Consider the following 24,586-nt stretch of genomic DNA (forward strand, 5'->3'; position numbering starts at 1 on the left):
TGCCATTCTTTAGGGTGGAGCGTTGGGTTGGCTCTGTTCTGACAGCTCAAGCTAAACAAGAGGGTTTCGGTGAGCTTGGGAAGTGCCTGTGGAAGTTTATGGAGGGTGAGATCTAAGGCATACTGGGATCCTCTTCCCAGGATCATCTCTGAGCTCAACGAGCTAGAGAAAGTTCAAACTCTGGATGCTTTGAGGAGTAGCACAGACACACACATGAAAGTTCTATTCATCTGGTAAAAGTTACCTCCTCTGGTTGTTGTTAATAAAATGGTGCTGAATTGTGCCAGTTTAGGGCATGTTCTTTCTGTGAGGTTATACTTAGGCAGGGAAAAAAAGCAATTAATGATGGGTGCTTATTGGGGAATATTCATCAGTCAGTGGACAGTCCATTCTGTACCTTATTTTACTGAAATTTCACAAGCTGTCATTTTCTGTCATGTGAAAAGTATGTCAAGGATTTGGTTTGCAGAGAACAGACTGTAGGATTATGGACTGTTTTAAAATCTTTTGTGTTTCTTCTGCTCTTTTGTTAGCAAAATGCATCTTCTCTATTACACACACATACACACACACACTACCTCCCTCCCCCCCCTCCCCAGAGTAGTCTGTTCCATGCTTCTGAAACTGCCAAGATACTTAATGATGAGTAAATTGAGACATCAAGAACAGCTTTAAATGAAGGCAGGTTTCAGAATGAAAAATCTGTAATAGCTTATCATCTGGGTTCTGTGTGTATGTGTACACATGCACTTGTATATGTATGTATTTGGTACAAGGTTGGTTTCTTGAGCTTTTATAAGGCCAGAAGAGGTAATAGTTTTAAAATGAAAGAGGGTAGATTTAGATTAGACATGAGGAGGACATTTGGGGTAGGGGACGTGGGGAGACACTAGCACAGGTTGCCCTAGGAAGTTGTGGCTGCCCCATCCCTGGAAGTGTTCCAGGCCAGGTTGGATGGGGCTTGGAGCAGCCTGGTATAGTGGGAGGTGTCCCTGCCCATACAGAGGGTTGGAACTGGATAATCTTTAAGGTCCCTTCCAACCAAAGCCATTCCATGATTCAACAAAATCGATCCATTCCCTGACCACCCCCTCTGTTTACTTCTGCATGCAGTCAAATACAGCCCAGTGAGTTTGAAGGGAATGGAAATGAAGTAAAGTTTGGCCCTTCAGATTTTCAGGCTGCACAAAGCACAAGTACTGGGTGGTTCCCCTTTCTTCCATGAGCTTTCTCTCTCATGGCAGCCTTGCCATGGCTGTGGGAGTCAGAGGAAGGCTGTGTGTGCCATCCCCCCTGCCCCGGACATGCCGCTGGCTCACATGATGCCGGGGTTATCTTCTGTTGTTGCACTCAATTTCAGTGCTCCTCTGTCTCCTGCTCAAGCAGTCTGGGAAGGAGCATTTGGATGGTGAACGGGTGCAAGGCAGGAGCTGCAGCATCCCCAGCAACCAGTGACACCCAGCTCCCTGGGGACAGGGACAGCCCGGCAGCCTGCCCAGCATGCCTGGCTCCCAGGCAGCCTCTGCTGGGCTGAGGGCAGCAGGAGCCCGGGGACGGTGATCTGACACACTGCAGGAATTTTCCCATGGCCCCAGAATACCCTTGCAGCAGCTTGTGAGTACTAAATGAAGGATTAAATTAGCCTGTACAGCTTAAAGTAACGGGCAGTTTTATGGCATCCACCATTTCTCTGTCCGTGATCTTCCACTGGTGATAAAATAAATTTCTCAGACGTCTACCACGCAAAGCTTAAGTTGTCTCTTCAGGTCCCATCTTTAACTGACTGGCTAAATAATTGCTTTGCAAATTAAGAATGTATCCATGGAGTGGCTCGTAGCCTCTAGGTGCTGCTGGGATGCCACAGACAGCTTGAGAAGTGGTTTGAAATTAAGAGTAGGAAACAGTTGTATGTAAGAACTAGTATTTTTTATAGGGGGTCACTCTATAGGAAGAAATGGGAAAGGAATGTCTCATGATCATTATTGTCTTTCCTCTATCCCTTTGTCTCTGTAGTAACTAAATAATGGTGCAAACAGTGAAAATGAGCAGAGGAAATAATGTGCTGCAGGTGGGTGACAGGAAAGGTGTGAGAAAAGAGGGCTGAGGAAAAGGAAACTGTTGTGTTGCCTCCTATGTCAGAACATCCCCTGCAGCCTGTTTGCAGTGTTGGGAGCTGAGGGCTTGTCTTTGGAAGCATGGTGGCACTCTCTGGTAGTGTGGCTTTTCCTCTGATGCTTCTGGGGCTGCTGCAGGACCTCTTCATACTGGACCTCGTGATTCCCTGCACTCTGTGAACAAACTCAGCATCTCCTCCTGGCACCAACTCTGAGGCTCTGCTGCCACTGTCTGTGAGATGGTTTAGGAAGGTGCCCTGACACAGGAAGGGGCCAAGATATTCTGCTCACCTGAATGCTGCCCAGGCCTGGTGTGGGGCTGTTCCTGTGGAGGAGAGCAAACTCTAACACCCTCCAAATGCTCTGTTGCACTGAGATGGATAATTTTGAGTGGTGTGTTAAGCATAGCATAAGCATTCCTTGTACCTCTTTTTCTGCTGTGAATCTCCTGATACTCAGAAGGAGGAGCATGTAGACAGAAAAGATTCTTGTCGTCAGCCATCCTGAGCAGTCTTGAAGCCACAGCATGTGGCCAAGGTGAACCTGGGGTGTATTCAGGGAGAACATTTGTGTATTGATATTTTCAAGTAGCATGGGACCTCTTCAAATGGATTTTGTAGAGACCTAAGTGCATTTGAAATGACGGCTTTTTAAACACCCTTGTATTTCATAATTAGAAATTTCCCTCACCTCTGTCTGGAAGTTGACATGTTAGGGAGATGTTAAGGATGTTAGGGATGCAAAAGATGTTAGGGAGCAATAATAAGAACAGTTTAGAGGAAAAAGGATGCAAAATGATACCTGATGGAAGAATTTCTTGTAGTACCCACAGATGAAACCTCATCTGGATTTCTAGAGAGTCAAAAACTCTCAAGGTGATGTTCTCCTTACTTTGTTCTTTTTTCTCAATGAGGTTTGTAGCACCAGTGAAAGGTTATAAGTGGTCAGAGAACAAGCTTGGTGCTGTTACTGGCATTGTCCTCTCTTTCCCCTGCAGCCGGCCTGAGTGTCTCTTGTGTGGCACTGGAAGGGTTCTGAGGAGGCATCTCCAGTTGGGTGGTTCTGGCCCAGGGATGAAGGAGGCTCTTGATGTGTCTGCTGTCACAGCTGATGTGGCATCCAAACCTCCATCATCAACCTCCCTCTTAAATAATGGTCTCCTGCCAGCTGGTAGGCTCTTCTGCAATCTCACTTGGAAGAAACCTCTCCCTAGCTTCTAGCTAGAAGTTACCAGTGGCCACAGGGTTTTTGTACAAAAGTAGCCTTTGTTTTTGCCTCATTTTTGTTTATCCCTTATCATCAATCAGCCTTATCCCTCCTTTGAAAGGAGGGCTGCTGTCAGTTTTGTAATCAACCTGTCTCTTTCCTCCTTTCTTCTGTTTATCTTAATAGCCATTATCTGCACTTTCCTTTGTTTGAAACACCTGTTTTGAACTGAAGCTGTCAAGGCACAACAGTGTGTTACTTGTATTTATCTACTATCAAAGGTAACATCTGCTACATTTTGAAAGGATTCAGGCGTGGTTGTTAAGCAATGCAAAGGAGGGAGAATGTCCCCTGTCACAAGTAAATGATGATGGTGGTGGTGGTGGTGTTAGTAATAATCCTTCCTAGCAGGCTGAGTCACTCGTAAATGCTTAAAACTTGTTTACCATCAAGAAGCAAGATTGTTCAGGCAGGAACTGACAGGCAGAGGTTGAACAACTTGCTGTGGCTTTTTAGTGAGCATCTTCCCGACTGCTTGGATCCAAGAGGTGGGCCAGAGGGATCAGGAGGGGAGAAAAGGAGAGAAATGTCCTGAGACAACCCCACTATGCAGCTTTTCCACTCCTGTGCAATACTTAAGTGACTTTATAGAGTGGCAAAATTAAGGTGTGGGTGAGCTGATGAGCAGACTTCTGGTTTTGTGAAGACCTACTGTGGTGAAGACTTAGTGTGGTTGAGAAGAATAACTTCCTCTCCATCTCCATCAGTAATGTCAACAGAATACTTCCTGCACCTCAAGTATCACTCCAGTGGACTAATGTTGGGTTCTCACAATTGTGAGGTTTTTTCCTACTTGGAGGGAAAGAAAAAGCCCTCAACCCCATGGAGCAGGAGCTTAGCTTTCCTAAAGGCACTTGAATTTTTGCCATGGACATCTTTTTAAAACATATCCTCTTGCAAAGGATTACCATGTTACGGCTAAATGAAAAAGGAATTGCTCACAATTCTAAAAATGATAGTTTCAGTTTTGAAAGGTACCCATCCTTGTCCTGTGGTGCATATGCCATCCCTTCACTCACAGAAATTGGAGGGCAACTCTGTGCTGGTCAGATTATGCCACCATCAGGGTGCAGCTGGGCTGGTGAGCTCCTGAAAAAGGTCAAATTGCCTCATCTCCTCCAGTGGGCTGATCTACCAGATGTTCCCTGCTTACTTTCACAGCAAAACCTGCTGCTGTCTAAACCCACCTTTATCCACAGCATCCTACTGCTGTGTTCTTCTGGACTTTCCCATTGAGTTCTGGCTGGTGTCAGGGCTGGGGTAGAGCACATGGGGACATATTCTTCCCTGTCAACACTGGGGGCTGAAATCAGGGCTGCCTTCAAAACACAAGCACTCATGGAAAAAATGATCCCATAGCTGTAAATGGCTTTGTAGTGCCAGTCACCCAATGCCTAAGCACCCCCAGCTCACATGTTAGTAAACACTTTAGAAAGAGATAGTGGGAGGAATGGGAGTGCTGGGAGCATTCTGGCATGAGAGGGTTCTCATAGATGTACAGATTTGTATTGAGCAGTGAAGCTTATGAGAACAGATGTTTGAATCATAATGTTCTTTCCAGCACAGTTGATGAAAGAAAACTTTTCACAGTCGTGACAAAAAAAAAATTCTTGTTGTCGTCCTTAAGATGAGTAATTTTTTCCCCTCATTTTTAATCCCTCTGAGGCTTCAGACCCTTCTGAAGCAGGAAGCTGTAATTCAGTGCAGTCTTTGGCCATGGCATGCTGGGCAGCTGGAGTAATTACAGGGGGAGAGGGACATTACATGGGGACACTTGTACAAGTGAGGTCTTCACCTGAAAAGGGAGATCCTGACTTTAATAGTCACAATTTGTTCTTCTCATTGTTTTCCACATCATCCTTGAATTCTAAATCAGAAAAATATTTTGTTATAAAACTGCAATTTTGCCTGTTCTGCCTTTTGTTCTGTCTGTGTGGGATACCTGGGGTGAGCAGCAATGCACTCTGATCAGTAGTCCCTGCAGCATACTCTTACTCCCTGGTATCCTTATTTTAGTTACGACTTTTTTAATGGAAAAAAAAGTTTTGCTTGCTTATGCAATTACTACTGCAGCAATTTTGCTGCCACAAATGGTCAGAACACAGAAGAATTGTATTTCTGTTTTACAAGTTTAATGAAAACAGAATTAGATGCAGGCTCAATCAAGGCTGGAGTTAATGGTGGGATGCCTGGGATCCAGCTACTGTGTGCAACAGCTTTTCCTGCAGTTCTTCTTAACGCTCTGTGATTCATTGCTGTAGCTACCAAAATATTAGTAACTGGGTGTCCAAGTCTGGATGAGATCACTGTTGTGTTAGGTGCTCTGTGCTCAAACAACAGAGTTGTTCCAGATCCCAAAGAGCTTCCAGTCCAATGGGGGCAGAGGCGTGGAGGTGTAAGCAGCCAGACACGTGCTGCTGAGAGCAGCTTTGTCAGCCTGGTTAGGAGCTTAGAGACTCCATGGCTCATGCTGGGAAATTGTGGATGGAAAACCATACTCAAGTGTTGCAGTTCCTCTGGACCCCTCGGCATGAAAGCACATACATTATAGAGCTAACAAGGGATCTAATACTAAATTGCTTGGGTTTTCTGATTCAAAATCTGGTGTATTACGGGTTGTAAAATACACCAGGCCAATCTCATTGCTAGCCTGTGTCTGCTGGTTTAGCATGTTTTCCACTGGGAATAGTTTTCTCTCTAATACAGCAAAAGTACAGTTACTAATGTAGCTTCCTATTTCTGCTTATAGGCCAGTGTAGCAAGCAACAGAAATGGACAGAATAGTTCAGCTCCGTTAAAAATTAATCTGACCATATGTCTTAAAATAGAAATAGATGCCCGTCCCCCAGGTTCTTCATGTTTAGATAACTGGCATCAGCTAGCAATAAACCCACCAAGTTAAGATGAGGAAATCTAGTACCATTGGTTTTCTCATACCCATATTTCCCTATGAAAGATTAATGACCTCCATGGTGATCCTTCAGAGCCACACACTTGGTTCTTCTCTGCATCCTTGGATCCCTTCCCCTCCATTTTTTCTTCACCAAATTGTTTCTTTTTATGCCATGGACCTTTGGGGTCTGCTGACTTAATTTGAGTTCCACTCAGCATCTTCTTAGCACCTTTCTGCATCGTCTCTGCAGTGACCTCCCACTGTACCTTAACCTGCACCTGTTTCATCCTCTACCTATCTTTGCTCGGACAGCTAATTAGGCCAGAAAGTGCATGCTGTGTGTGAGCTCCACATCTACTGATTAGAGCACCAGGGCACTGTCAAGCAGAAGGAATGAGTTCTTGTATTTCCCTTCACAGAGGCATCAATATCTTCTCTTTCCATCTGTGGATTTCCCCAGGTGGTAGGTAGGAGCTTTGTATCTTCTGTCAAACATGATAGAAATTGGCTGGTGTGATTCACAATTATGGATGTGGATAGACACAGCAGACAGGCAGAGACAGGAAACCAGAGCACAAGTATAACAAGAGAATTGGGGAGCAAGTATTTTTTGATTGCTTGTACATTCACATATCTTCAGCTTCAGAGTTAAACAGGGGGTTGACAATACTAGTTTAATGTCAGGGAGACATTTTTAGGACCTGTTATGTAATTGTGGAGTCAGTTTGGTATCAGGGACTTGATGCGTACCTTGTGATTTATGTTGTCATAAGTGGCTTCTGGCACTACATTGTGTCACATTCTTAATTGCTACCAAAGGCAGTTCTTGGTAAAAGTATTTTTAGAAATGAGCATCCACAGGAAGGAGAAATGAAGAAAGCTTTATATAGATCCCTGGAGAAAAGAGGAGGAAAGTGTTTTGGAGATTCTGTGAAAGAATTAAGTCCTTTATAGACAACCCAGTTGGTCAGGTCAGCAGCCCTATGGAGTTGAAATAAGAACCTGATTTTTCATTTGTTTTTATGCTAACATCAACAGCAGGGCATCCTTAATGTAGGTTGTGGGATGCAACCTTTATCAGAGACTTCACATACCTGTTTCAAAGCATGACTACTCTCACAGTCTCAGCTGATCATTGAGATTTTGAGGGGATCAGGGACCCTTTCAGCAGGGCCTGGAGCCTGGGCTGAGCTTTTGGTCCCAGGGGCTGGAGCTGTTAGCCAAAGCTCAGGGCTGCCTGTGTTCCCAGAGCTGTCAAGCAAGCACACAGCATCCTGCATCCCTCTGCTTCCATAACCTGCTCAAGAAACAACTCAGGCTTTGGTGTCAGTGGCCAGTGTTGCAGTCCTCTCCTCTTGGGTCTCCTTTTTGGGGCTGAAAAAGTGTTGTGCTGCCTCCAGGCATATGCTGTGTCTGGTAAATGTCCTTTCTTGAGCAAAATTTCTGTAATCTGGATCTGAAGGCCTTGGTTGGGAACCAGAGCATCCTTACACATGTGGGAAGAGACAGCCCCTTATTCTGAGGGGCTTGCAGCATATATTGGCAGGTTACAGACAGTGTACACTTTATAATCCATATATTATATCTGGGAGAACTGAGGCTCAGGTTAATTTATTCATAAACTCAAGGTCATGGAGTAGCTAAACAGCAGAGCCCTGGACTGAACTCTGAAATTGCATCTCAGTGCCTTAAACATAAAGCTGTTCTGCTTTTGAAAGATCCTCATGATAATAGGCATGTCTGTATTGCACCTCAGTGGCAGAAGGAAGAAAATCTCTATTTGAGTGAGATAATCTTGAAGGCACTGAAATTGGTGCCTAGATTTCTTCACCCTTTGGCCAATTTTAGCAAATTCTATGCAGCTAATGGAATGAGATGAAATAAATTGCCAGCAAATAATAATAATCCAGAGAAGAGGTGAAACAATCATAGTCTCAGCAGTACATAGATAATATGTAAATCTCTTTATTTAAAGTACCTTATAATTGCTAATGTTATTAATCTCCTGGAAAATCCATGTCCATGAAGAATAAGCTAAGATTTTCCTTGAATACAAAGAAGTTTTGATTTCTCATCACTGGGAGGTCTGGATGATTGCAACATTCTTCTTCTCTTCACAACCCTGTGGGATCATGATCCCAGACTCACTGCTATTAGCAGAAAGAGAGAAAGAAATAAGGGAAAAAATCAGAGAAGTGAGGTCATTGAGCTGAGAAGCTGTCTGGGCTGGCCTAAAGGGGCACATCTACAGCATTGTGCATCCTGGGTGTAAAAACAGGTTGTATGGAGCTCAACTGTGGCTGTTATCATTTTGATTGCTCTGTGTGTCCCTCTTTGTGCTGTTGCACTCTCAGCCATGGTGTGACCATTGTCTTCTGTGTACGTAAGGTCAAGCTTTGCTCATGTTTTGGCTGCACGGTGTTTATCCCATGGAAGGTGGTGGGAGTCAGTCCTGTAGGGGTGTGGGAGCAGAAAGTAGGGGGAGGTGGGAGCTCCAGGCAGGTGATGGGTGCCAGATTTGGAGCTGGGCTAAGTTCTTTAGACAGTACTGAAATCATTCATGATGGATGCCATGTGGAGTCCTTCCCAAATAGATCGATTGCCAGTGATTAATAAAATCCTGCCTAAGAGGGAGGCATACTCCCTGTCTGACCTTCTAAATTCAAGCAGGTACACTTGTGTTTTCCTGCATGGCTGAGAGCCTCTGGTGTCACTGGGAGGTATCTGTGCCTCCCCTGGCCCGTGTGGTGCCATGTGCCCCTCCTGCCTGAGCCGTTCAAATGGGGCACCACCACCTTTTAGGGTGCTCCTGGCTGCTGGTTCATAGATTCTCCTCTGATAAAGAATGCTTTATCATCAGTGATGCTTAGCTCATGACAGGCCAAAGTACAGCTGCAGATACACACATTTACACATAACTTGCAAAATGGGTAGGCCAACTACTGAGGCTGTATAAAGATGCAGGTGAAGAATTGTGAGACCTACCTGCTTCACTGAGTGAAGTATCAAAGGTCTCTTTTCGCCCTTTCTTTCCATTTCCAGTTTCCATTTCCCTCTTGAGAAGATGGTAGACAGGGTTTCAGGTGTGGCACATGCCATCTCTCTCTGGCTGATGGATTCTTTCCTCTCAGAGCTGATTTGTTCAAAGTCTAAGGGATGCCTCATGAGCTGGCACAGCCAGTGTCCTAGAGAGGATGATTGACCTTTCATGGAGAAATTCATTCTGGTCTCACCTGAAATGGGATGCAGAGTGGCCAGGCTTTAATTAAAATAGCAGTCGTTTCCCTCCTGTGGATGAGTAGATGCATCTTTTCTAGGAGAGACCTGGATGAGATTACTCGTTGGGTAAGTGGTTAGTAAATAATTCCAATCAAAGGTGTGAAACTCCTCCCACTCCCTAGCCCACCTCTGGCTGCATGCTGTTCCAATAGTCTGTATCAGCTGTGATACCCTGCACACCCAGCACTGAACAAGTCCCTTTCTGTAGTTTATCACCAGCTCTTGATTCAGCCATGCTGCAATTTTTTGCTTTGGAGTGGCTGCAGGCTTGGGGTGCCTGTTCTGCAAATTCTGGCTCCTAACCAGGCTGCAGTAATGCAGCGTCCATAGCCATTAATCCAAAAACAATGTGACTTTGCAATTCCAGAAACACATATCATAAAAACCAAGCTAAATTTATGAAGCTGGCAAATGGTTGAAATGAGGGAGTCATCAGAGTGTTTCATAGCTTCGATTTATCTCGTATATAACAAAAAAAGACATTTTTTATCCTGAGTAGCTGTCAAGAGTTGCCTCCACCTTGCACATACATATAATTGTCTAGTTCTCAAATCAAGCCTTGTAACATGGTGCAGAACATGTGCGTGTGCTTTATCTTCCTCAGATGGAATGTTGCCTAATAGGACAAGATGGCAACAGTACCGTCAGCTAAATTTTTTTTCCAGAATAAAGTGTTCAGCAAAATACATCTTCTGGGCATCTCCACTGCCTCTTGCTGCAAAAGGTTGTGAAGCTTATGAAAATGCTGCAATGCAGCAAGTGTACTACCACTGATTAAAAGTAGATTTTTGTTGTTGTTGTTGTTGCTTTTTCCCCCTTTCAGCAAGCTTGTGGGTGGCATTTTAATCAAGTTCTCATGGTAACAAACATAATTTAAAAGCACTGAAGCCTACAAAATTAGGTTTTTTTCTGTATATGCTTGAGGTGGGTGTTAAGTCATTACAACTGCAGCAGTGATGGTTATTTCAGTGTTTCTGGTGCAGAGATGACAAGGGGAGTAAAATGGAAGGAGGTGTTGCTGAATGCAGAATATCTCTGTCATCCTTATGGCAGGTTCTATTGTTGTCTTCTCCGTAAAGAGGGTGCAATTAAAGCAATGTGTGATGTACTCCTTCCATTGCTTTTTCATTCTTTTAGATGTATTCTGGCGTCACAGTTACGTCACATTTATAATTCCTGAGAGAGGCAGTTTTAGTGGCAGCTGTTTTGATTCACTCTTGCGAGCGTAAAGTCCCTGTCAAAATGTGGATGAAGATGCACAAGGAACTGTGGAATGCTGGGTGATGGAGTTGTCATTTATTTCAGTATGGACAAATGCAGATGAGATGCAGAGAAAAGCAGCCAGAAGGGGTTAAAATGAAACTGGGGAGGATTTGAATTGAATGTTCAGTCTCCGTTACCGACTTGATCTTGAAGGCAGCACATGGGTAAAATATGCTAACTCATGGAAATGAGGTGGTCTGCTGGCTGGATGGGCTGCTGCTCTGCCATGGGCAACTGTGTTTGATGCTTCCTGTGTTATGAATTCACTTAATGAGTTTATCCTGCAGCCCTGCCAATGTGCAGTGAACAAGGGAGTGCAAGTCAGTAATCCTCTGAGGGTGTCAGAAAATGAAGAGACAGCTCACTCTTAGCTGCTGAGGAAGAAGTCAGTTTGCAATGAGTAAATGCATTGGCCATTTCCTGCTCTTAAATACATGTTGAAAGGAGGTTCCAGTGATTTTTTTTTTTTCCTTAATTTTATTTTTAATCATTTTTTTTACTACAGCCTGCCTAAGAAGATCAACAGGGTAGGATTTAACACTGTGACACCCCAAATGTTTTTGCCTAGCTTACCTGCAGAAGAACTAGAACCTCATCTCAGGAGCTGTATGTCAGGGGTGGCTGATGAACGTTGGTGACCTCCCAGCATAGACATATTTGGCTCTGTCAGTAAGGCCAAGGCTACACCTCCAGAAAAGTGTTGTAAGACAGAAACATCTCAGCTGTGGGAAAGAAAGCCCTCCTTATCTCCCTGATCTTCCACACAGGTACCAATCTGCTTTACAGCCAGGCAGCTCTCCCTCCTCCTGAAGAACATGTTGGATGCATTGACTTTGTGCTCCAGGGGGACTGGTTATTCATTCTAGTGTCTGAAGATCCAGTCGTACCCTTTCCTGTCTAATTTGGCCTTGCAAATTCACACTTCATAAATCTTTGCAGAGATGGGAAGGTCCAAGAACTTTCCTGTATTTTCTAGCATGGCTACAGCACTGGGCTTTGCTGCTGCCCCTCTTCTTTATGATCCTGTCACTTCCTTCTTCAGCAGTTGCTGAAATGGAGAAACAAATGTTAGGAATTAAGTTGCAATCAATTTTCTTATTTGGGTTTTGAAGAAGAGCTGGAATGAAGTGTCTTAATACCATGTCTTCAGAGTATTTTCCATACCAGCAACCGAGAACTGGTCTGAGAATTTGAGCAGAAGACTCTGAATGCTGTACTGATCCTCATTAATGTGAACTCCTTCTGCGCCTTTCTCACTGCAGAAAATTGTTCTGGTGAGATACAGAGAGCACAGGGCAGTGTTCATAAATCATAGAATCATAGAATTGGCTGGGTTGGAAGGGACCTCTGGGATCATCAAGTCCAACCCTTGAGCCACTACCACTGCAGTTACCAGACCATGGCACTGAGTGCCACATCCAGTCTCTTTTTAAATATCTCCAGGGACGGAGAATCCACTACTTCCCTGGGCAGCCCATTCCAATGTCTGATCACCCTCTCCATAAAGAAATTCTTTCTAATATCCAACCTAAACCTCCCCCGGCACAACTTGAGACCTTGCCCTCTTGTCTTGCTGAGAGTTGCCTGGGAAAAGAGACCAACCCCCACCTGGCTCCAACCTCCTTTCAGGGAGTTGTAGAGAGTGATGAGGTCTCCTCTCTCCCTGAGGATTTTGGAAATCTTTCATGTTAAGACCTTCTGGAATTCTGAACAGGTAAATCAGTAAAGAAAGCAGTAAGAGGTCAAGAGCCAAAGAAAGTAGAGCCATGTTGGTCTGCATACTGGGAAACAAAGGGAGCAATGAAGCATTAGCTAAATGGAGAGAGCTGATTATTGAGTAGCTTCCTGTCTTACTGAATTTAGTATCTGTTTCTTCATAGGTGCATTCTTCACAGTTTCATAGGGTGCCCAGCATTTGATGTGGGCTCTTTTTTCCCACGTGGTCTGAGTCTAAATGCAGAGAAGAAATGGGTTTTATTGCTTCAGAACATTTTTAGAGGCAGGGAGGTGTCTGGATTTCAGAACAAGGTGATTTGCTGTTATGCATGTGGTTTGTCCCATGGGCTGTGAGGAACCTCAGTATGACTTCTCGGGTTACCACCTGGGTTCTGGGCAGGACAAACCTCAGTTCAGGGCCCAGGATTAGTATATTCAGTTTCTTTTGCACCTTTGAGACAGGATCTGGGACAAGTACCATGTTGCCTGTTATTCAGTGCTGGGTTGCTGAGAGAAGAGGTAGGGGGGAGGCCTGAGCATCCCTCTGGATGAGGGGGACCTACCTGGAGAGGGTGGCTGGGGCTCAGGCATGTGGTGACAGCACCGGAGGAAAAGACCAAAGATGCACAACAGAAGACATGAATGCTGCTTTGCCCTCAGCAAGAGGAGCCCAGGGACTTCCCTTTGAAGTCCCAGCATCCAAGCTGGCTCTTCCCCAGAGCCACTGGAGCAGCAGCAGGAGTTTGTGAAGAAGCAGAGCTGCTTTCCCTGGATTGAGCCTCTACTTTCTTTCAGGGGTTATAAAGAAGGGTTGTCTTCCTCTCTGGAGAAGTCTTCCCAGGTCTCTTTACACCCTGTGCTTCAAAGCCAGCTGTAGGACTCTGGCCTGCAGTAATGCCAGGGCATCACTCACTGTCATTATGGATACCGCATCTTCTCTGCTGGTGTGTATATATATATATATATATATGTGTGTATATATATATCTGTATTTATATGTATTTATATATATGTATTTATATTTATATATATAAAGCGCCTGTAACCATAGTGATAAACATTCTTTGGAACCACTTTGACAGCAGAGATAAGAACAGGAGTCAGCCTGTTAGTGCCTCAGCACTTCTGTTTCCAACCAATTCAGAAGTTTTTTTAAAAATTATTTTTTAAAAATTTAAAAAAAAATGTTTTTTAAAAGCCACAAGACTTTGCTGCCAGCCTGCCTGGCTGATGTTTAATACTGCTACTCCATCAGGGTTGGAGGGAGCCCTGTTGTGAATGGCAGCAGTTTGCACTGTGAGCTCTCCAGCTGTGCTGCAGCCCAGTGCAGGTGTCTCAGAAGGGCAATGGGACATGAAGGCTCAGACCCATCACCAGTCAAAACATCTGCACATAGCACAGACATCACTTCACACACAGGCCACTTGCAGATCACAGTGTTATAGGTGAGGCTGCCAGCTAAAGGTGGTTTGCTCCTTTCCATTTTAAGACCTCATTTCTCTTAGCACTTAGCCAAACTTTTTGTGGTTTTGCTTGCAATTTTCCTCTCTGCAGTCAGGGTCATCGTGCTCTCTGACACAGGTTTTGGCCCAAGCTGCTGTTTCTTGCCTGATATTGTCTGTGAAGTTCTCAAGCATCCTTGTTGTTGAGGACCATATCTTTTTGAAAGTTTGCCGAGTGTCAAGAGAGACTTGCTACAGGCTCTGCAGCTTCCAACCCCCCTGAGCCTGACCAGCCCAAGTTATGTCATGTTGTATCATATCATGTCTTTTCATGTCATATATCATCTCATATCAAATCATAACATATCATTGTGAGTGGAATAAAAAGAATAAGCTGCCTCTCCTTTGCTTATAGTCTCTGGGAGAGGAGGAAGTCCACACTTTCAAAAGTGCAGAGGCAATCAAGGTTAGAAAACATGGCCAAGAACCTGTGGAAGCAAGGGGTCAAGGGCAGAAGGGACAGCTCTGAGGAAGGATACATGGGGAAAGGTGAGGATGGGTAACCAAGGAGATGGAGGAAAGTTGTGGAGAGGGACAAAATGAGAAGTCCAGGAAAAGTGGAAATTAATAGAGGAATAGGAATGAAGAAATGGCTGCTTGGGATGAAAACTTCAGGAAGGAATGTGGAAGTGTACTTTGGTATGAGAAGGGTAATTTATGAGGTTTGCAGTGGTGAAAGCTGTGGTCTGGACAGCAAACATTGACAGGTCCTGCGGGAGGGACTGGAGCCTACAGGGGCAGCATCTATGCTGGGGTGGGAAGCTGGTGCAGTGGAGCCTGGGATAATCTAGGCAGAGGGAATGGGAAGATAAAATATGTTCATTGCACTAGGCAGTATCTTAGTAGATATGCAGAAGGGGACCCAGTTACAAATATACTGTCAGCTCTCCTTTCTTCCTCAGCCATACTCCAGAGCTGTAACCTTGCAACCTTGATATCATTTCAGATGGCTTTGTACATGTGATAGATGCACTTCTAGAGAAAATCCAGTTTGTGACAGTTATTTCTTTTCATCTTTTTGCATTTTTGACAGCAAAAGCAGAACAAAACTTTCTCTTCCTAAACAAATAAAGTTCAGCTCTCTCCAGATGTGTATATTTAAGTGGCTGCCATGGCTGGGTTTTGTCTCTGCCAGATAGACAGTGATTTATTCTGTAAGTTTTGTGCCCTGAGCTTTCAGAAATACACTTCTTTTCATCCTGAGGCCCAGCAGAAGTCTAGCAGTAATAATTAGCAAGCCATAAAAATCGACCTGATTTGTGGGAACCACTGAAGGATGCAAAGAGATGTTTCTGTTCAAGGAGCTTGGAACAAAAGAGCGCAGTTACTGACCCAGTCGTGTCAGACCTAAATTTTGAGGGAATCCCAAGTGATAAGTGCTGTGCAGGCTGAATACTGCCTATTCATTCAGCCCTTCTAGCAGAGTGAATGAATCATCTTTTCAACTAGAGACAGCCCCTCTGGGTCAGACTGGAGGTCAGTGGTGGGCCATGTGTTTCAGACTGCTTGCCCTCAATGAAGCAGGGAAACATACAAGACTTCGCTTATGCTGTAGCAGCTTCAAGTATCTCATCTATAAAACATTTACCTATCTCATGAAACCTCTTACCCCTGGCAGCCCTGGATGTGTAACCAGGTCCTTCTGAAAGGGCTGTTTCTGGAGCTGTTCTGTGCTTTTCCTCTTCAGTGTTATCCCAACCCCACTTTTCTCACCTGGTCTTCCTATTGACCTCCTTGACCCTTCCTTACCTCCATGCGCTGCCTACAGGGTTTTGGCACGAGGTGGTCAAGTTGGTGCTGCAGAAGAGGTTGAAAAAAACAACCCCAGGTACCAGTATAGATTTGGGACTGAGTTGTTGGAGAGCAGCAGAGGGGAAAGGGACCTGGGGGTGCTGGTGGATGGACCATGAGCCAACAATGTGTCCTTGTGGCCAAGAAGGTCAATGGGGTACATTAGACTGGGGGGTGGTCAGTAGGTTGAGAGAGGTTTTCCTCCCTCTCTGCTTTGCCCTGGTGAGGTTGCATCTGGAATATTGTGTCCAGTTTTGGGCCTCTGAGTGCAAAAAGGACAGGGAGCTGCTGGAAAGAGTCCAGACCAGAGTGACCAAGGGTGTGGAAAATCTCCTTTAGGAGGAAAGGCTGAGGGGAGCTGGGTCTCTTCAGGTTGGAGGAGAATGAGGGGTGACCTCATTAATATTTATAATTATGTAAAGGGTGAGTGGCAGGAGGGTGGAGCCAGGCTCTGCTCAGTTATGGTCAATGACGGGACAAGGGGCAATGGACAAACTTGAGCATAGGAGGTTCCACATAAATATAATGAAAACCTTTTCCCTGTAAGGGTGACAGAGCCCTGGCACAGGCTGCCCATGGAGGTTGTGGAGTCTCCTTCTCTGGAGACATTCGGAACCCAGCTGGACATGTTCCTGTGTGACCTGCTGTAGGTGACCCTGCTCTTGCAGGGGGGTTAGACTCGATGATCTTTCCAGGTCCCTTCCAACCCCTGATTTTCTGTGATTCTGTGAAAATGAGCACCCTCTTCCTTTGTGAGCCAGCCCCACATGAGTGGCACAGCGTAGGTTGCAGAGCCTCTTATTGCTGCATCAGCTGAGGGATATGGAAGATGTGTCTGGGATGCAGTGTTGTGTTTCAGTTACAGGCTTACCAAACCAACAAAGCTGTATGATAGGTGCTTTTCATCTACAGTGTCATACAGTCTGTCATACAGTGTATTTTCATTTTAAGAGTTTGTTAAGGATTGTGATGCTGAACAGGAGAGCAGTGATATATCCTCATACTAGATGAGCAAGGGCCACCTGTAAAAACTGGTGACAGAAAACCACACAATTATTTAATGTCAATACTATAACAGCAAATAAAGCCCCCAAGCCACATTAGATCTAGGTGTTATCATTGTGGAAAAACATTCCTGTCCCAGAAAAGGCTCTCAAATGGAAAAAACATGGGCAAATTAATGGAAAAAAAATTAAACAGTTGCCTTTTGAACTTAAGCAACTTAAGTTTTCATCCCAAGCAGCCGTTTCTTCATTGCTATTCCTCTATTAATTTCCACTTTTCCTGGACTTCTCATTTTGTCCCTCTCCACAACTTTCCTCCATAGCATACACCACCTCCTGCGCAGGGTAATTCCTTCAGTGGGAGAAATCCCCATTCATTGGCAGGGAGCCTGCCACCAGCTGTTTGATTGCACCATAGTGCTTTGTGGAGAGAGTGATTGTTACCTCTTCTCTGCTCTGCATGTATTTTTATAAATGTTCAATCCCATTCCCTGCTTTCCCAGGATGAGGAGTTATAGCCTGTTTCGTCAGTCCTTGCACAGAAGCTTCTCCAGATATTTGATTCTTCTCACTGAGCTTTTTGTACCTTTTCTATCTCTACTGTAATTTTTTGTGATTGATGCTTAAAGCTTCCAGACATCTTAAGCCAACATCAGCATTAGCACTGCCAAAAGACTTTGCAAAAGAAAAGAAACAGATTCAAGATGAATCATCTACTGGATCCTGGTTACATCTCAGAAAAGACAGGAGAAACATCTGAACACATAAATGTATGCATGAATTTTCTGTGTCAACAATGATCTACATGTCCCATACCCTGTTGTGTTTTTTGTGTCCTATGGTCCCTTTAATGACAATCTCTGACACAGTCCATGGAAGGACACCTCCCTTGTCCAGAGAGTCACCTTGAGGGTATCTTCTGTATTCACTGCTTGCATTGGGAGGAGCTTGATGATCTGGGTTCCCAGAGACACGTAGGCACCTGGCTCTGCTGCAGATCTGTAGGTTTGTGTCATCAGTTGGACATACAGAGCACCCTGATGTGAGACTGAAGCTCTGTCGAGTTTCTTGCCTTTTCATGTGGGGCAGGTTGTTCTGGCCACTGCTTGTGACAAGAGTCTAGACTGGATGGTTTGATTGAAGATATGAAATCCTAGCTTTCCTCCTTCCCCCAGCTGTCTCTTTGTATTTAAGCAACACACATTGAGCCCCATGGCTCTAGGTTTTTTTCCAGACTTTTTCCTCAGTTACTGAATTTGTTCATCAGTCACATCTTGTTATTCCTGATATGCACTTTCTTCATCCAGTGCAACTTTATTACTCTCCTGTTCTCCCTGGCCCTGGGCTTGTTCCTTGCTTCCCAAAAACCTTCTTCATTCATGCTTCATCTTATCCCTAGACAACGCAATTGACTTCAGGTACGTAGTTTGGCACAGGGTGGGAAGAAAAGGGGTGGCAGCAGAATGAGGTTAACCCCAACCTGTGGCAGAGTTAGATAATTGCACACACCCGTGGGAGTCTGAAATGAGTCTCTGAAATCAGAATCACAGAATGTCAGGGGCTGGAAGGGACCTCTGAAGATCATCAAGTCCAACTGCCATGCCAGAGCAGGACCAGAAGTAGGGCAGGTCACTCAGAAATGCATCAAAAGGGTCTTGAAAGTCTCCAGAGAAGGAGACTCCACAACCTCCCTAGGGAGCCAGTTCCAGGGCTCTGTAACCCTTACCATAAAGACATTCTTCTAAATGTTGAGGTCAACTTCCTGTGTTTTATCTTGAACCCATTGCCCCTCATCCTGTCACTGGCCACAAGTGAGATGAGGTTGTCCCTTCCTTCTTGATGCCCAGCCCTCATCTTTATACACATTAATTAGATCCTCTCTCAGTCTTCTCCTCTCCAGGCTAAAAAGACTCCAGGCTGGGTCTCTCAGCCTTTCTTCATAAGGCAGATGCTCCAGCTCCAGGCTTTGCTGTGACAGCAAGGCCTGCCATTAAGATTTCAGAAAGGCTGAAAGACTCAGTGGGTTTGTTCCTCCCCACGATTTACATACCCTAATTTTCTTAATTCAAAAAGACAAGGAATTAAAAATTAAACTTTAAATAAATCGCTTTAGTTAAGATACAAGCTGGGGCACATAAACTCCTGTTCTATCCCAAGACCTTAATTGAAGCCCTTTTGCAGGAAGAACTTCCTCTGAAAGTGAGACACTTCAGAATCAATTCCTGTGGCTTCAGATTCCTTCACTCTTGACTCTGTCTTTCCTGCCCCCCTCTCCCTGTACCTGAGCAGGCTGGAGAAGTGGCTCCTGCCTTCCTTTCCTTTTGCAGGCAGGTTGAGTAAAGATTTGGCAGCGAAGAGCTAGCACATGATAAAATTATGTCCCAAATACTGTGATTTTACTTACAGTTTAATAGCACAAAGAGGTTTCTGGGCATTCTCATTTCCAGGTAGGGATTGTTTTATTTGCCTGGTTATACAGTCATGGGTCATATGAGGCTGTGGCTGAATGTAGGTGGACAGTATATTTTTAAGTCATACAAGCACAAAGGTGTATTTAAGTTAAAAGAAGTGCTTTCTATAGCATCCTTGGTTAGAAATAATATGAAGGGATTATTAAATAGTCCTACCACTACTGTAGGACCAGGGTTTTTCAGCCCAGCAGGCACTGCTCAGATATTTCATAGGAAAGAAAATTCTAGCACTAGGTAATCTATGCCAAGTTTGGTGTAAATACAGAGGAGGACAGACTTTGCAAATAACTTCTTTTCCAATGAGTTTTCTAACCCTAGGTCTCCTTATTCCCATTTCTTTATTTACAGTTAGATGTTTCTTGCTGCAGTTAAGGGCACTGGCTTCTATTGGTTGTAATGGGTTCCTGGGTCTCTGTCTTTTAGGTTTTCTGACCACAAAACTAAGTCAAAGATGCTTAAGTGAGTCTGGATGGAGGGACCTGAGAACAAGCATTCTTCCGTCTGATGCTCTTTTTCAGCATGAATAAACAATGTTTCTGTTAGATAGTAAGATGCTTTTGCTTCCATTGTCTGTCTGGCAGGATTGCTCAGTGTGTCTTGAGTATTATGAACTGAAGCTAAAACCACTCTCAGCTAAGGAATAATCTGCTGCCCTTACCAGGAGAGAAGCAGCTTTGCCTGTGAGCAAGGTTTTTTTACCCAAACAAACTGGAGCAGCACATTGCCTTGAAGATCCTTTCCTGTTATCACCTCTGTGCCTCGTTTTCAGCATCCTTTACTTCAGCATATGGAAGGACATATGGAAGTTGGGATGGCAGCTGGAGCAGTAACTCCATCTTTGGAGTTACTGAAATACCATTCTGGGGACACCAGGGTTCTGAAGAGGGTGCAGAGAGATGGAGTGTGGTGCAAATGCTGCACTTCAGATTTTTGCTATAGGCTGGTTCTTCTGCATGTATTTACAGGAAAGAATCTGCCAGAAATTAGCTCAGGGCATGCTTTTTACCATTTGTAGTAGGTGATGTGATGATGCTCCCAAAGATAGCATCTGCATATTTTCAAGGATTGTACTGTAGCAGAGGTGGAGTTATTTTTAAAAGTTAGGTAAGACCTTTGTAAAATCAAAAACTGCAGATACATTTGTTGAGGCAGTGGGTTTTTTTCCTAAAAAACTCACCAAGCAAAGTTAGGAGTGTGTGAAAATACATCATCCTTGATGAGATCTTGGTGAAACTGTAAAAAATAAGGGTTGTGATGTACATAGAGAAGGAGAGCAGTGTAGTTATGAAGTGCTTGTACTGGATGAGTTTTTGTTGTGTGAGTTTTTGTTTAGTAATGATGTTTGTAGCATCTCTCTGCTAAGCGGTCCAGTTTTCCTCAGCTGCATTCAGAGTATCTCCACTGAAGTTGGCAAGAGCATAGACCCATCCTATTTGAAGAATAAGTAAGTGACATATTAACATAATTAATTAATTTTTCACTACCTAATCTGCACTGTCACCTATTATGGAGTCTTCTGAGAGAAGAGATGCAACACCAAATCAATGTGTCTTAGTGAGGCCAGCGTGGGGTGGGGGAAAAAGTCCAGAAGTTTTACACCAGCTTTTTTGTGGACCCCACCCAAATCCAAGTGTGGGTTAGTGGGACTTGAGAGCAAAGGAAGCTTGTAGCTGTGTGGTCTGTTTGCAGTGGCTGTGGCAAATGTTTGCCTGCAACTCCTTCAAACAGGCTTGAAAAGGTAAGTCCAAGAATCAGATGGTTATAAAGTGGGTGATGTGTGCTGCCATCACCTTCTGTATGTGTGGCATAAATAAGCAGAAAATGACTTGGTTTTGGCTGCTTATATAAGCACTGAAAATTGCAATGGAAGTGGCAGTGGGCAGGGGAACCAAACGTTCATTTTTATTAGCCAGACCATGTTTGTTTCTGACATGATTTCAGCTGGCCAAACCTGGGAAATGTTGGCAGCCACAGTGCTTTGAGTGAGGTGTTTTTTTCCCCTTAAGTAGTATTTTAAGCACCCTTGGCACCCTTGTCTTATGTAGCCTGTCCTCCAGCTCAGCAGTGGTGGTAGTGTGGATTTTCAACTGGCTTCTTGTCAAGGTTTGACATGGCCACTGTGGTTAGAGGAAAATATCAAAAACAGAGCTATCTCGACTGTTGGGGACATTTTTCCTGCATGCTCTCTCCATCTTCTTTTTCCCCTTTAAAATGTTCTCCTTTAAACTAAAGGTTTCCTCTGCTCTTCCTAGCTTTTTGAAAATGTGTTTCTAATAAGTGGGGGAAATAATTTATAATTCCTTCTTTTGGTAGAGAAAAATCGACTGTAGAAGTAGGAAGGACTAAGTTGTTGAGACGTGTACCAAAATGTGCAATGTAGGAAGTTTTCTTTTCCAGTTAGATTATTCCAGTGCTTTGAAAAGCCAGGTGGTCTGGAGATGGAAGCAGTGCAGAAGTGCCTACAGGGAAAGACCACTTCAGTGTGCCCTCCCAGATCAAACCTGTGCAGCCACCTGAGAGCAGAATCCTCCCTGAAAATCCCCAAGAGGGATACATACTGCAGCTGCCTCTTTGGATGTTTTCCTGTCTGGTGACACCTGGAATACCTTTAGGATCTGCACTCAGCACTTGGAGCTGTTGCTGTTTGTTTCTGGTGCTTTTTCTGCCCTCTGTGCCACCCGCATTGAGGGTGACAAAGCCAATGTAGCCACGAGTGTCAGTGAAACTTTTTCTCTGCCAGGGCTGGCAGGGGTTGTTTAAATGGTTGCTGGCTAAGGGCTGAAAAGCCTCATGTTTCAATTGAGCTTGCCAACTTCAATACCTTCTCTAAAGGGCACTGAGAGGGCTCCTGATGCCCATTTGAAATTGTACTTGATGGAAAAATCAATGTGGTGTGTCTGACTCTGAGGTGCTCCCTTGGGAGCAATCCCTTCCATGTTCAGGGCTCGTTTCAACAAGTCTCCTGGAAACAAAAGACTCCACTGAGACATTTGGAAGTCTTTTGGTGGGGAAGGTATGTCCTGGCTTTCCAGCAGCACTCCTTCCATTCTCCAGCCCCCCTGGATCCCCAAGGCAGGAGAGATCTCAGGTAGGATTGGGCAGGGACTCCCTTCTCTGCTGATCAGGAGAAAACAAGGCTATCATGGGGCCTCACTGTTGGGGAATGTTAGGAAGGCTCGGAGAATGTTGGAGAATATTCCTGAATATTCTCGAAGAGGTGGGAGGTACGACCCCTTTGCTATGCCCAACCCCATGTTTGGGAGGCCAATTAGATCGGCCCATACTCCGGTGCTACCTGCACCAGGGATTCGCTGTGCTACAGGTAAACACACCGGGTGTCCAATAAAAAGTTATGTTGGTGGCTGGGGTGTGGTCACGGAAGCACTATATAAGCAAAAGTTGCTGCGCAATAAACCAGAAGTTCGTTTATCAACCATATTGGTTGCACGCATTTTCTTTGCCGCTCCCGCACCTCACCTCCAAATTTCCAGAAGGGTTCTGTGCAGTTTCATCCAGAGGGACTCGTGTTTCTTTGTGCTGGCACCTCTACTGACTGGTGTAGCTTCTTTAGTACTTTTGCCATTGTTATCACAGACCAAACTTACTACCAATAAGTTGTTGCCTTACTTCTCGTTTCAGAGATCACATAGTTGTCATGGTGCTGTCGTTATGGTTACCATCTCCTTCACCAGCTAAAATGCCTTTCCTCTCTCCTGCAGGAAGCAATTATGATTAGTGATAGATGGGGGTGTGTGAGGGTGTTTGATGAGTGGTAAATGGTGTAAAAATGCAGCATCGTGGATAAAAATAGTTTGCTTAAAAGAAGCGGTGTTGGAGCAGGAAGGGGTGTGCAGGGATTCTTCCAGATATTTACCAAGATATGAGTTCTGTGGTAGATGTTTTCGCAGGCAGAAGCTGCTAGTGCCGTGATTTCACCATTGCAAGAGAGAAGGGTGCCTGGTTTTATAATTTTGAGCTTTGAGCAGGTTGATGCAGTCCCTGGTCATGGGAGCGTGTGTCCCAGGAGGGGAGCATCTGACAGCAGGTCAGCTCAATAGAGTTCCACTTCCCAGAGCACTTTTGGTGAGGAGTGGCAGCTGAAATACTTGTTTACCTGTTTCTGTGTTCTGCAGCAGGATAAACCTGTTTGTGACCAATCACAAAATGGTTAGTGTTGGAAGGGACCTTAAAGATAATGTAGTTCTACCCCCTCTGCTTGGGCTGGGACACCTCCCACTAGACCAGGTTGCTCCAAGCCCCATCCAACCTAGCCTGGAATACTTCCAGAGATGGGCCATCCACAGTTTCTCTGGGAAACCTGTGCCAGTGTCTCACCACCCTTATAGTGACGAATTTCTTCCTAATACTCAATGTAAGTCTACGTTCTTTCCATGTAAATCTGTTCCCCTTTATCCTATCACCCCATATCCTTGTAGAAAGTCGCTCTCCAGCTTTTCTGCCACTCATTCAAGTACTGTAAGGCTGTAATAAGGTCTCCCTGGAGCCTTCTTTTCTCCAGACTAAGCAACCACAACTCTCAGCCTGTCCTTATAACAGAGGTTTTCTAGCCCTCTGATGGTCTTTGTGGACTCTTCTGGATGTGCTCCAAGATCTCCTATGTCCTGCTTATTCTGAGGGCTCCAGAACTGGGCACAGCACTGCAGATGAAAGAGAGATGGAAACACAGCTGGTGCTTCCTCTCAGCCCTCCTGTGCCCAGCACTTGGCTCTGCTGCCCAGCCCCACAGCATTTCTTGTTCAATTGTGGAGCAGGGGGGGGGCCTGTTTAGATCCACATTTCTCCAAGGGAAATCATTCCCCTTCACCTGCAATAGTGCAGCTCCTATGGTGGGGTGATCCCCCTTCCCACCTCCCTGCCCCTGCTGATGCTCCCAGGGGGGTTTCATCCCTGCTCCCAGGGTCAGGAGGGGAGTGGAGAGACGTGGAGTTCCCTGCCCTGATCCACTCCTTCTAAGGCTGCAGCCACCCCTCGTCCTCAGCTCTGGCAAGGATTAGAGGTCGTGGTGATTTTTCTTGATCTTTCCACAGTGAGTTTCTTTTGTTCAGCCTCTGGTCCAGGCGCCATCCCTTAGTTCTCATCCATTTTGTAATCTGAGGTACAGTCAAAAGAGTTTTCTGCAAAGAATGTGTGACTACTGACTGACTGTTTGCAGTGTGGAAATAGAAAAGTCTTTCAGAACTGCCAAATGTTAATACGAGTGTGGGGAGCTGAACACTGCCCGTGTTTGTAAAACATACAAGGTAGTATTGAAGGGGATAGTCTTGCT

General features: G+C 44.8%; 1 protein-coding gene across 43 annotated transcripts in view; it reads left to right on the forward strand.

The window, feature by feature from the left end:
• MAP2 (microtubule associated protein 2) overlaps nucleotides 1-24,586 on the forward strand; it is a 223,989-nt gene that overhangs the window by 122,393 nt on the left and 77,010 nt on the right. The window lies entirely within an intron of this gene.

Source organism: Heliangelus exortis, chromosome 6 (genome assembly GCF_036169615.1).
Source record: "Heliangelus exortis chromosome 6, bHelExo1.hap1, whole genome shotgun sequence".
Lineage (NCBI taxonomy): Eukaryota > Metazoa > Chordata > Aves > Apodiformes > Trochilidae > Heliangelus > Heliangelus exortis.